Here is a 6427-nt window from a genome sequence, read left to right as displayed (position 1 = left end):
GATACTTAATGATGAGGTAGCTTGGTACTTCTTCATACTGTGCCATCTCCCTTCATGGTACTTTTTCATACTATGCCATCTCCCTTCACACGTGCCTTGCTCTCTCCTCACTTACCCTAAACCAACTCTATCATAAGTAAGTTGAGATCCTTCTGTAGAAATCAGAAGATACTTACCTGTAATTCTAATAGGTATAGTATCTAGGGCAGTGCAGGGAATTTTGTTGGGAGGTGCAGTGACTCTCAGATGAGGCTGGATGGTGGGCCAAGTTTTGTTGAAATCTCTACAGCTAGCGTTTATACACACAGATGTGTATATATGTGGAGTCTATATTATTTAGCACACAAGCCCTATTGCTTTATCATATGATATGCCATAGAGTCTTCTGAACAGGTGGGGACATCTTTTTACAAGAAGTACCTATTTGGCTTGTGCATGTTGAAACGTGGTGGTGGGATATGAGAGGTCCATGTGTATCAAAGGCCTTAGTACTTTAAAAAAGATTAAGAAAACTTTATCTAATGAATGCCAAATGAGTAAGTCCCTCTGTTTTGAAGGCATACAGATTACTCTTTCAAGGTATAAGTGCCATAAGGTCCTGAGGGATAGAGTCATAAGATCCAAAATATAGATAAAGTTGAATTGGAATGGTAGGGAATTCATCAAAACTTGGTCTTGTAACTGTCCCATAGTCTGGTGGTCTGAATCCCAGGGGTTAATCCATTCTGCCTCCATGGTCAAGGTGACTTGGAAGCTGAAATCATGATCAGAAAGCTTCTGTTGATGTTCTCTGAGAGAGCCCTGCCAAAGGTACTAAAGTTACTCTAGGACCCAGGGCTCTCCACGCTGCAGGCTGGGCTTGTGTGGCAAAAATGTATACTTGGTGGGCATGGGTTAGACCAAAGACAGTTCAATGAATCAGATGTTTGATGTCATAAGACTGAAATAATCTGATACCTCCACTTCAAAATAGAGATGATCTCATAAATGGGGTTAAAAATACTCATAGTCCATTGGCCACAGCATGCCACACTCATTTCCACACTTGGAACAGCCTTGGAGGTGGCACTAGCAAGACCACATCTGATGATGCAAACCTCTAACCAATGTGGATGCTTAGGCAGACACACTCAACATGTATCTTTGTATATTATTTTTTCCCCATTTTCTTAGCTATTTGATCTCTCTTCTGACTGAGAGTCTACTTCTTGTGTCTTTTTTTTTTTTTAAAGATTTTATTTATTTGTTTATGAGAGACACACACGCAGAGAGAGGCAGAGACATATACAGAGGGAGGCTTCATGCAGGGAGCCTGACATGAGACTCGATCCTGGAACTCCAGGATCACGCCCTGGGCCGAAGGCAGGCGCTAAACCGCTGAGCCACCCAGGGATCCCCTACTTCTTGTGTCTTAATGACCTGGAAGCTAATGAGTTATAGCTGTGCTATGGTCCTAGGAGATTAACCATCAAAAAGGAATTGTGCAACTTTTGGTTCCTAGTAATTAGGGGAACCTCCAGAAGCACCGACACACTGCTAACAGCTACCCTCCTGCTCTCACATTCAATGATTCTGTGGTCAGATATTTCTCTGGGCAGTGTGGAGAAGGGCATGGAGTTTCTGGTGCCTAAAGCATGAAACTTTAAGGCAGAGAGACTCAAGCCTTGGGATTCCTGTGTTGTATAAACCATTCACCTGAAGAGTCTACTTTATAAATACCAAAAAAAAAAAAAAAGTTTTTTTTTTGAGTTGCGTAGTTGCATCACACTGACTCTTCTTGGAGGCAGATGGTGAGACGTGAGGGAGTTTGCCTTGGGTGTCTCTACAATCCATTTAGAAACAGCGGCACAAAAATCCCATGATCATCTCCCCCCTGCCAGCCTGAAATGTCAGCCCTGTGGGAAGCTGATAGGTGTTCCTGCTATCAGCAGAAGCAGCACCTCTACATTCGTATCTTCCAGAGTACTTTATTCACTATATATCCTATGTAAACTGTTGGATTTGACAAGGAGGAGTTGTCAAAGGCAGACTTCTGGGAAGGGGCTGTGTTGGGTTGAATTTGGCACCAATCTCTCACACTTGACAGCTCAAGTACAAGATCGCGGATGAGCAATAGAACCTATGAGCCCCCTCAGTCAGCACACGCAGGCCCTAAGTCACATTTAATTCAGAAAGGCCTGACAGCCCTGCATAAAATGGGAGCAGTAAAATGGAGAAATAGGAGTTATGTGCAAGAGTAGGCCATTTAAGTTATTTCCTTTTACTGGAGTTTTGGAAAATATGAACCAGGACAATATAGACTATGATACACCACGAAGAGATGCACATTAGCAGTCTAAGGAATATAATCCAAACTTTAAGCCAGAGTGACATGATTTTTAATAACTCAAAGCTAAAAGGGGAAACAGTGAAGAGTTAGAAGCTGCCTGAAGTTCTTATTTTTTAGCTTAAATTGTACATATCAATATCTTTATCTCCATGTAAACAAACAGAGAAAGAAAAGTAAAGGATTGTATAGTGAATAGAACACTGGATTTGAAAACACCTATATCTGAGTCTTGGCTCTGACACTTTCTGGCTGCCTGAGATAATGACCACGGTATTTAACCTCCTTAAGCCCCATCTTTAATTCTAAAATGGCCAAATTAATACTTCACCTACTGTATGAATAATCCTCTGCCACAATAATTCTGTGTAACAAATCACCCATGACTCAGTGGCTTTGCGAATGATTCCGCAGGGTTGAGCTCATGTTGGCTGGGTTTGCTCATGTGTCTGCCGTAAGCTACACATTGGCCAGGCAGTGCTGCTGGACGTGTGTCTGGTTGTCTTATGTATCTGGGAATTGGCTGCAGCTTGGCTAATTCCAAATGATCTCCACTAGGATTACTGGGGCAACTCATCTCTATTCCATGTGGCTCATCCTCTAATACAGGGGTCAGCAAACCATGGCTCTTCAGCCAAATCCAGCCCATGGGCTGGTTTTATAACATTTTATCGGAATACAGTTGTGCTCATTGATTTTCATATTTTCTGTGGCTACTTTTGTGTCACTGGCAGAGTTGAGTAGTTGAAGAATTGGCAATAGAGATCACCTGGCCCACAAAACCAAACAAAATTACGATCTGGTCTTTTACAGAAAAAGTTTGCTGACTCTCGCTCCAGTAGGCTAGCCTGGTGTATTAACTGTGGCCACGGCAAAGAGCAATAGAAGATGCATGCAAGATTCTGTATGCATCACATCAGTTAACATGTTATTGGCCAAAAACACACTATGTGAATTACAGTGAGAATTGCAGAATTCAAGTGCTAGGAAACAGACTCAACCTCATTAGTGAGAATTGCAAAGTCACACGGTGAAGGGGCATGGATGCATGGAGAGATAAAGAATTTAGGCTATTTATGCGATCAATCTACCACATCTGCTCACGTTATGACGTTTGATGAGGTTCAATTGGAACACATGTAGAGCATCTTATAAACTCTACAACACTAAAACAGCATTCATCCTAATGTGTCACAATTTTATCAGATTAGTGGTAATCTGTTATATACTCAGTATGATAGCAATGGTTATAACTAAATAAAATATGCGATACTGGGTATGTGAACTTGGCCTTCTCCCTCTCATTTGCAATGTGCTGCATAGGGAGACAGATGGGACAAGGAACAAATATTTGGATAGCCTTATTGCCTCCATAATCAAGTTGGTTCCCAAACTGTGCCCAGTCTGTTCCCTTGAATTATCATCTGCACCCTGCTCCCAACCAAGTGTTTCATCAAAATTAATCAATTTCCGACTATTGTATTGAATATAGAACAGACAATATTACTGGCCCAAATGTAAAATTTTTGTTTTAGTATTTGCTGGAATGGTTGAATATTATCTTTCAAAGCATTGTATTCATCATGAAAATAAGAGCTGTGCTAAATTCTTGTCTGAGCTACTAAATCTATAAACTTGATAACTCCTAGGATGTAATTCACTTTTTCTTTATAACTCATATTTCGTAACAATATAATTAGACTTGAGAACCAAGTATTGGTTCCAACAATAGTTTTGCCACCAGCTTGCATAAGACACACTTGCATATCACCTACTCTTGCTCTCTCCAGTATTTCACATTTAAAAGAGATTGAATTAGAAAAACATTTGAAAAAAAAAAAAAAAAAGAAAAACATTTGAGATATTCTCTGACTCTAGAAGTTCTGTTTGTTCCAGAGTCAGGTTTTGGATTCCTATTTTTTCCAGTGGATAAAATATGAAGAGCAGGATGTGGGAATAATTAGAGTAGAAAGCGTACAGCCTCTATTAATGAGGTCAAAGATAAGATTGTGAGTTAAATAGCATTTTGTGGCTTAATGTCTTAGAAGATTAATCTTTAATTTTAATTAAGTAAAATTTAATTTTTTCTGAATAGCCAGTGTGATGCCACCCAAATCAAATGATCATATTTTTAATTTTCAAGAAAAAAATGCATCATTACCCCCCTTTTAAGGTTTCCTTCTATGAAATTTCTTCAGACATGAACCATGCTATCATTTCACTAGACCAGTTACTGGTAGCAGTGAGTATTTGTGGGGCGAACAAATAGAATGCCCAGAAGTAAGTGAAATAGGATTCCTTGGTCTTTTTAATTCTTGGCTCCCAGCATGTTGATTCTAAGACTTAGTGAGGTTCCTCTAGTCCAAGTATCTATATGTAAAAAAGCAGAGAATGTTTTATTCATTGCTTCAGGAAAGAAATATTCACTGAGGGCCTCCTATGTGCCAGGCACTGTTCTAGGTACCTGGTATACATCAATGGTAGACAAATGAAGATATTTGCCTTGCAGAGTTTGTGTTCCAATAGGGATCCTTTAATTTAGGGCTTGTAAGAAAGGCAAAAGGAAAGCAAAAGGATTTGTTGAACTTACTGAACCTGTGCTAAAATGGGAATTATCTATGCCAGAGTCTAGTCTGCTATGGCCTATGGGCCACATCTGACCTGTTGCTTGTTATTATTGGGCCCATAAGCTAATTTTTTGTTGTTGTTGTTGTTTTCTAATGAACATTTGCACTAAATTTGATGATTGGGCACACTAACCTTGAACCCCAATTAAGCAAAATGGTACCTTAGAATAAAATTCCATTCTTCTCACTAGTAGAATTACAAAAACAAAATTGTGCTCCATTATTATTGTAATCTTTTGAATTTCCTACAAAGACTGTGGAAATTTGTTTTCTCTCTTGTTATGAAAGTACCTATGTTAACAGTTGAATTTGCCTTTTAGTTCATGAAGTCTAAATGTTTTTATAGAAAAAGTTTGTTAGCCTCTGATCTACACAACTGAACCAAAAAGATATAAATGGATACAGAAATTTCTCTAGTTCTTTTTGACTAAATAATTGGTGCCAGAATTTAGTCAAAATGACTAAGGAAACTTTATTTCAACATTGGTCCATATATATATATATATATATATATATATATATATATATATATATATAAAGATTTCTTTAAATTTATTTATTTATGAGACACACACACACACACAGCGAGAGAGAGAGAGAGAGAGAGAGAGGCAGAGACATAGGCAGAGGGAGAAGCAGGTTCCCTGCAGGGAGCCTGATGTGGGACTTGATCCCTGGACTCCAGGATCATGCCCTGGGCCAAAGGCTGGCGCTAAACTACTGAGCCACCCAGGGATCCCTGATCCTTTTATATTTGATCCAAATGATCTATTTTTGTTCCAAATTATTATGTCCTACAAGGTATGGAGAGTGTGCTGAAATATTTGGTCATCTTTTAAGCATTTGCTGAATTGTTAAAGGATCAAAATACTGTTAATTGACCTCTCTGAAAACATACCTTCTTACCAGCATGTTCTGAACTTAGATGTGTACTCCCTGGTAGCTGAATTTTCCTCCCTGAGATTGTACTCTTGATGTTACCATAAGGGACGATGAAGTTTTAAAGGCTTTTTGGCTAGAAAAGTTTCCTTTTCCTTGGATTATATATACAGAAATCATGACACTTCCAGTGTAACACTATTTAATCACTCACTTGTCAGAAACAGTAGTTAAAACCATTAATGTTTGATCACTTCTAGTAGTTTACATTAACATAGAGCAGAATAAACTGTGGCCAAATGAAAGTAAATGGAAGACTCAGAAACAGCTATGAGATCTAATTTAACATTTTTGTTTCTTCCTGGGACATTTATGCTCATGGTGGTGATTTTATATTGCATACATATAATATAGTCATGGTTATTGCTTTTAAAATGGCACCTAGTTTCTTTGATGACTTTAAATTTATTACTATTTTATGGAGAAATAGTATATTGTTCCACTAGAAAAATCACAACTTCTCATTGTTCTGTCACACAATGAATTTTAAATTCACAAATTAAAAAATCACCCCAAACCTTTTACCAAAAATTAA

This window comes from Canis lupus, chromosome 25 (assembly GCF_048164855.1).
Source record: "Canis lupus baileyi chromosome 25, mCanLup2.hap1, whole genome shotgun sequence".
NCBI lineage: Eukaryota > Metazoa > Chordata > Mammalia > Carnivora > Canidae > Canis > Canis lupus.
This window is presented reverse-complemented; position numbering follows the sequence as displayed.